This window comes from Tupaia chinensis, unplaced genomic scaffold (assembly GCF_000334495.1).
Source record: "Tupaia chinensis unplaced genomic scaffold, TupChi_1.0 Scaffold000549_1, whole genome shotgun sequence".
Lineage (NCBI taxonomy): Eukaryota > Metazoa > Chordata > Mammalia > Scandentia > Tupaiidae > Tupaia > Tupaia belangeri.
In genome coordinates, this window is record NW_006160061.1 from 3,369,083 (window position 1) to 3,376,661 (window position 7,579).

The 7,579-nt window shown below is 39.5% G+C and overlaps 1 pseudogene; it reads left to right on the top strand.

Annotated features, from left to right (window-relative positions):
* Nucleotides 1-273: 273 nt before the first annotated feature.
* LOC106735859 (tigger transposable element-derived protein 1-like) lies at nt 274-2,363 on the top strand (annotated as a pseudogene).
* The last annotated feature ends 5,216 nt before the right edge of the window (nt 2,364-7,579 follow it).

Below are 7,579 nucleotides of genomic sequence, written 5' to 3' on the forward strand. Positions count from 1 at the left end.
CTTTGATGCAACTACTATACTTGTTTTGGGATGCCAAGAAGCACACATATATGAGAGGGCAAATTTATTTGACAAATGCCATGTGATATTATTTTGTACATTCAATCACTATGTAGCATTACAGCATGCAAAATAAATTTTCCCAGCATGAATACACTGCATATTGTGTAGGTTGCTCTACCAGCTGGCTTTTCCCCCACTTCTCCCTTTCCTCAGGCCTCCTATTCTGTGTGACACAGCAATATCGAAATAAGGTGAATAGATAACCCTACAATGGCCTCTAAGTGTTCAAGGGAAAAGAAGAATCTCTCACTTTAACGCAAAAACTGGTAATAACTAAGCTTAGTGAGGAAGGCATGTTGAAAACTGAGACAGGCTGAAAGTGAGGCCTTTTGCACAAAACAGCCAAGTTCTAAATGCAAAGGAAAAGTTCTTGAAGGAAATTACAGTGGTATTTCAGTGAACTCACAAATGATAAGAGAGCAAGACAACTTTATTGCTGATATGAAGAAAGTTCTAATGGTCTTTATAGAAGATTGAACCAACCACAACATTTTCGTAAGTCAAAGCCTAATCCTTCGCAAGGCCCTAACTCATTCCGATTCTGTGAAGGCTAAGAGAGGTAACGAGACGTCAGAAGAGAAGTCCGAAGGTAGCAGAGGTTGGTGTGTGAAGTTTAAGGAATAAAGCCATTGCCATAACGTAAAAGTGCAAGGCAAAGCAGCAAATGTTAATGCGGAAGCTGCAGCACATTATCCAGAAGGTCTAGCTAAAACAATTGATGGGCGTAGCTACACTAAACAGATTTTTCAATGTAGGTAAAAGTGTTTTCTATTGGAAGAAAATGCCATCTAGGACTTTTGTAACTGGAGAGAAGTCAATGCCCGGCTTCAGAGCTTAAAACAACTGTCTCTCTTGTTAGGAGCTCTTGCAGCTGGTTACTTGAAGTGGAAACCAACACTGATTTATCATTCAGAAATCTTGGGGCACTTAAGAATGATCTAAATCTACTCTGTGTGTACTCTATAAAATGGAACAACAAAGCCTAGATGATATGCTTTGTTGAATACGTTAAACCCACGGTTGACACGTACTATTCAGAAACAAGAAAATTCCTTTCAAAATATTACTGCTCATTGACAATGCACCTAGCCACTCAAGAGCCCTGAGGGAGATGTATAAGGAGATAGTATTTTTGGGCCTGCTAATGCAACATTCATTCTGTAGTCCATGGACCAAGGAGTAATGTCGAATCTCAAACACTGTCATTTATAAATACGCTGTGTAAGGCTACAGTTCTTATAGATGGTGCTTTTTCTGATGAATCTTGGCAAAGTCAAATGAAAAACTTCTGGAAAACATTCACCACTCTACCATTAATATCAAAATTGACAGGTTTTGAAAGATCTTGACTCCAACTTTTATTGATGATGTTGAGGGGCTCAAGCAGGGGACAAAATAAGTGCAGATGTGGTAGAAATAGCAAAAGAACTACAATGAAAAGTACAATATAATTAGCATATGTGACTGAATTAATTGCTGCAGTCATTTGATAAAATTTTCATGAGTGACAAGTTGCTTGTTAGGAATGAGCAAAAATATGGTTTCTTTCTTTCTCTTTCTTTCTTTCTTTCTTTCTTTCTTTCTTTCTTTCTTTCTTTCTTTCTTTCTTTCTTTCTTTCTTTTCTTTCTTTCTTTCTTTCTTTCTTCTTTCTCTCTTTCTTTTTTAAGTTTGCCAGAGAACAAGTGCACTTGTGACAGAGAAAGAGAAGGGGGGGGGAAGAGAAAAAAAAAAAAAGAATGAAAGCACCTCCTGGGGAACAGTAACCAATCTCTTCTACATTTCTCCCTCATTTTAGGACTTTGGAGATAAACACGCATGTGCTCCACATGTTTTTTCATGTTGAGGGTCTAGGACTTGAACCATGCCATTGGCCATATGGGATTTAGCTGCTCTAACCACCAGGCCACAGGCCTGAAAGTGGTTTCTAGACATAGAATCTACTACTGGTAAAGATACTGTGAATATTATTGAAATGACTAAAAGGGACTTAGAATATTATATAATCTTAGTTGATAAAGCAGTGTCAGGGTTTGAGAGGACTGGTTCTAATTTTGAAAAAAGTTCCACTGTGGGTAAGATGCTATCATACAGCATCACTTGCTACAGAGAAATCTTTCATGAAAGGGAGAGTCAATTGATACGCAAAACTTGGTTGTTGTTTTATTCTAAGAAATTGCAATAGCAGCCTCAATACTCAACAACCATTGCCCTGATCAATCAACAATCAACCTCTAGGCAAAACCCTTCAACAGCAAAAACATTACAACTCATAGAAGGCTCCGATGACTGTCAGCAATGAAGTATTGTTAAATTATGGTAAGTATGTTGTATTTTAGACATAATGTTATTGCATACTTAATAGACTGTAATTTAGTGTGTACATAACTTTATGTGCATTGGGGAACCCAAATATTTTGGGGACTTAACTTTATTGCAATATTCACTTATTGCAGTGGTCTAGAACCAAGCCCACAATATCTTCAAGGTATGTTTGTGATGTACAATAGATTTTAAGCAAAATATCACTACATTTATTAGGTCATCGGGAAAGTCATGACGTATTTTTTATGCAAAAATGCGTCATGACTTTCCTGACAACCTAATATGTACTTTACTGATAAATTTATATGATCTTTGATTACACTAAATTTAGAAATATAATACTATGGAAGTTTTAAGACTGCTTTGGTAAGCCAGTAGAAAATAACAGTATTGATGTGACCTGGTTAGGTTAGAAAAGGCCATGCAGAGTCCTCTTGGGTCTCTGAGGACATTAGCCTTTGGAACTGTGCACCATCCGGTGAGAAGCAGGAGGCTGCCACACTGTGAGGAAGCTAGACCACATAGGGAGGTCCTAGGCAGGAGTTTTGGGTCACAGTAATGCTGTGGTACCAGCTCACAGCTGAGTACAGATACCTCCTGTGATTTCCGCTCCCAGTGGATGAATCTACCCTGGCCTTTCATTTTTTCCTAGCGGAGGGCCCCAGATGCTGTGGTGTAGCAAAAGTCATCCTGGATATACATTTCCAATTCCTGGCTCAAAGAATCCATGACCATAATGGTTATTTTAAGCTGCTGAGCCTTAGAGTATTTGTTACAGAGCAGTAGATAACCAAACAGATAACATTTTCCAAAAATTATTTAAATTCGGGGAAAAAATGTGCCTGTTAGGTCAGATGACTGGAAAATACTAAAAAGTAGCTCAATATAGTCTGTAACACTCAGGGTGCTTTAATTACTGAGCATGCAAATGGGGATAAACATTGTTTAAAACCTATCAAAACTAAATGCTTTAATTTTCTAGATGTAGATGTGATTAACAAGATTAGTAAATTGACCTTTTAAAGCTTAAGGAAAAATTAGCTTTAGAAAGTGAAATTATAAGTTGAAACTAAGCCTCTTAAACCCAAGTAAGTAAATTTCTATGTTGTCTTTCCTACCTGCAGGAACTACTCTAGGCCAATTTGGAGGCTCAGTCAGTGACAAGCCAAATTGCAATGCTGGAAGCAACATGGCTGACTCAGGTTTGGATCCTACAGTCATCTTGAAAAGATCCTGGGCATGTGTGCACGTGTCCAGGATCCTGATGAGCTGAGGGCTAGGGAAAGGGTATCACGATCAGAGGAGATCCTGCCGAGGTGCTTTCCTCTCTCACTGTCGTGTGCGTGCATGTGCTCTTTGTCATGAATACAAAAGCTGGTAAAACTGTTCTCAAAGACATCTGAAAATACTAACAAGCACAATCCCTTTTTATTACTTCAAGTGTATATTTTGTGTATATGAAATCTTTTTACCTCTTTGAGAATATTAAAGATAGCCCCCTCTGGTATTACTATTCCTTATTCTATGTTATTTTTACTTCCATACTTTTCTATTTGGCATCTATTTATGACAGGACAAATTTTATTAACTGCATTTCCTGTATTCTTGGTGCTTTGGCATTTAGGGGCCTTTAAAGACCTGGGGAGAGATGCCCCTTCCAGGGATAGCTACTTGTTAAAGATGGCAGAGTTTCAACCAGCAGCACTCCTTTCATTTACAAATTGTCATGATTTCAATGTGCCCTTTCCAAAATTCAGGTGTTGTCCGTGTAATATCAAGAGGATCAGCCTTTAAGAGAGAAGTAAGCCATCGGGGCTCCTACTCCCTGAATGAGATCCGGTGCCCTTGCGAAGACACTTGACCAAGGGATTTTGTCCCTTTTGTGCTCTTGCTCCCTACTGCTGTATGAGGCTACAGCATCCTGCACTGTGTATGTATGTATGTGTGTGTGTGAAGGTGCGTGTGCATCCTTCCACCTGCCACCAGTTGAGCACAATGCCAGAATGCTTTTAACAGAAGTTCATACCCTAATCCTAGATTCCCTAGCCTCCAGAACTGTGTGAAATAAATTTCTGGATTTGTTTGTTTGGCTTTTTCTTTGTTCGTTTGGAGAGGTTTCTGCTATGGGGAACATGTGCTCACCAGAAAGACAGAGAGAGACAGAGAGACAGAAAGCAAGAAGTCACCCTCCAGGGGGGATGGCCACACCACAATCCCTTCTCCTCCATTCTTCTCTTGGGATCTTGGGCACGCACGCACACATGCCTGGCATGAGATTAAGCCACCAGGTCCAGGACTTGAACTATGGTCGACTACATGGGAGTCCAGCGACATAGCCATTATGTCAACTGCTTGTCCCCTGGTTTTGTTTGTTTTATAAACCATCCAATCTGTGGTATTCATTTATAGCAACACTGATTAAGACACAACCCAACCAACCGAGAGTCTGTATCCCCCAAGCACCTCCTGATCAAACACACAAAACCTAATATATTCCCTGCTCCAAATTATCTAAGGACCAGGTAGCAGACAAGTAGGGACCATCTCTACTGCCCAACGCCCACTGGAATCATTTTGACCAACCCTGACCTGTTCCACCTGCCCTACCTTGCCTCCCTTGAGGATCCAAATGGAAGCTCTCATCCAGATTTCTCCCTTGTTCCTGTTGTCTGCCTCTTAAGTGACACCAGTGTTTCCCTTTGTGGGACTTGGTGACCCCTTCTCTGGGTCCTGTGAATACAAGACGAGTCTTTCTAAGGCTCGTTCTCATTCCTCCTGTGGCCCCACCAACCTTATCATAGCATATCCAACGTATTCATTCTTAGACCATGTTTGTGTAAGTTTTCCTAATTAACTTACTTAATCTGCCCTCCCATATTTCATTTTTTAAGACATTTCTTTTTTGTCTGATGATCTTCACTGATTACTCATATTTAAGAATTGGGAATCAAGATATAGTGAGTAAATTCTATGTTCACACGGGGGATTGTCAATTGTGAGTTTCATTGCCAGTGATTTGACTGGGCCTTTTCTTTTTCTTTATCCTATTGAACCTCTAGTTAGTATCTTTGTGTCTCTTTCCTTGGGTAGTTTAGAATCCATAGAAGAGGGACCAGCTGTTGGTGTAGTGGCTATGTTGCTGGACTCCCATGTAATCGACAATGGCTCAAGTCCTGGACCTGATGGCTTAAGCACACACTGGGCACGTGTGCATGCATGCTCAAGATCCCAAGAGAAGAATGGAGGAGATAGCCTTGCAACATGGTCATCTCCCCTGGAGAGTGATTTCTCGTTTTCTGTCTATCTGTCTTTCTGACAAGTGCATGCACCCTATAGCAAAAAAACTCTCAAAAAAAAGATTCCTTAGATGATAGAATTTGTTATCCTGTATTACGAATATTAGCCAAGATGCCAGCATTTTGGCAACCAATGCAGGGAAAATGACTGGAGCTCTCAACATTTGGTTGATAAATAAACTTCTCTTTGGGACCAGCAGTTATAGCATAATGGCTATGTTGCTGGACTCCCACATAGTCAACCACAGTTCGCGTCCCTGACCTGGTGGCTTAAAACTCACGCCGGGCACGTGTGCATACGTGCCCAAGATCCTGAGAGGAGAATGGAGGAGAAGAGATTGCGGTGTGGCCGTCACCCCTGGGGGGTGATTTCTCGCTTTCTGTCTCTCTGTCTCTCTCTGTCTGTCTGGTGAGCGCATGGACCCTATAGCAAAAACCTCTCGAAATAAATAAATAAACAAACAAACTTCTCTTTGATCCTTTTGTTTTTGGTAAAACACAACATGCATGGAGTCTCCTCAGTCAGCAACACTAGCCGTCTCCAGGATTACCAGTTTGAGGCCAAGTTCAAGGTTTTAAAGCATCTTAGATGGCTTCTACATATTGGTCCTATTTAATAGGGTCCTTGGCCTCAAGAAAATTACTCACCATGGTAATTTTGTTATAATCACTTAAATACAAATGGTAAAAATATCTCTTTTATATTATGAATCATAAATTCAAGAACATTCTACATTTATTCTCTAGATGTCAAGTACAGAAGATTAATTCAAACAGAAAAACAAGCAGCTGAAATTGGAAAACAATTTTCTTGTTTTGAAGAAAACACCACATGTTACTAACTAAAGCACCTATTGATTAGAAACTAACACATCCCTTGTTAGAATTTGATATATGCACTACATTTTTATTATTAAAGTAAAGGAGGAAATTGTTATATATTGCTGAATTCGACTCCTGATAACATGCTATTTTGTGTCAGTGACAATGATTGACTTCAAATGCCTGAACACCAGCAGTACTAGAAAGATTTTTCTCTCACCATTCCTTGCCCCAAGCTCTTGATGTTAAATAAAATATCTTTTTGGAGAGTACATTGATGGTGCTTTTATCATAATTATGATTATTATGATCTACTCTCATCATTTGGGACCTTCCATTTTCTTGCTACATGAAAGGAATCACTTTAAGTCACGTGTCCTTTTAAGAGGTGATATTGAAAAATAAGTTGAGACTTCCATCTGAACTGACCTTTGACATAGACATAACTATAGACTTTTCAGAGACTGCCAATCTCAATGTGATACAGTGTATTTTTTCCTTTTAAAACATTTTTTTAGAAAGCCATTTGATGAACATTAAAAGTAATTGATAGGTCCCATAAAAAGATGGAGGTCCCTTCCTTGCTTCTTTCTTTCATTATTATTATTATTATTTATACATTCAATCACTATACTTCGTTTAGATTGAAGAGACTTTACCCAGCATGATATACACCTCAAACCTTTCTAATTGGGTCTCGAAATTTCTCTCCTGAGAGTGGCCATGAATTCTTGGCCCACCCTGACGAGAATCCAGAGGTTTTGCTCATAGAGGTTTACAGTGTGCCTCTCACATCCACCCCTCTGGTGGATGGTCTAATGCCTTGGTGGACCCTTTACTAAGTGACCCTCTAACACAAAATTTGTTTACACTGGAAGACGCTTTTGTAGCTCTTCTCTGACCTGTATCTAGTTTATTCGTACAAGATGTTCACACTCTTGGAAAGCCCTGACCAAGAAAGAAATTGGGCTTAGGTGTTTGGATCACATGAGACATAGAAGAGGTGGAACAACAAAACATGTGAAATAATAGAAGCAGCCTTTTAATTACAGATCCATGAGAGAAGAGGACCACT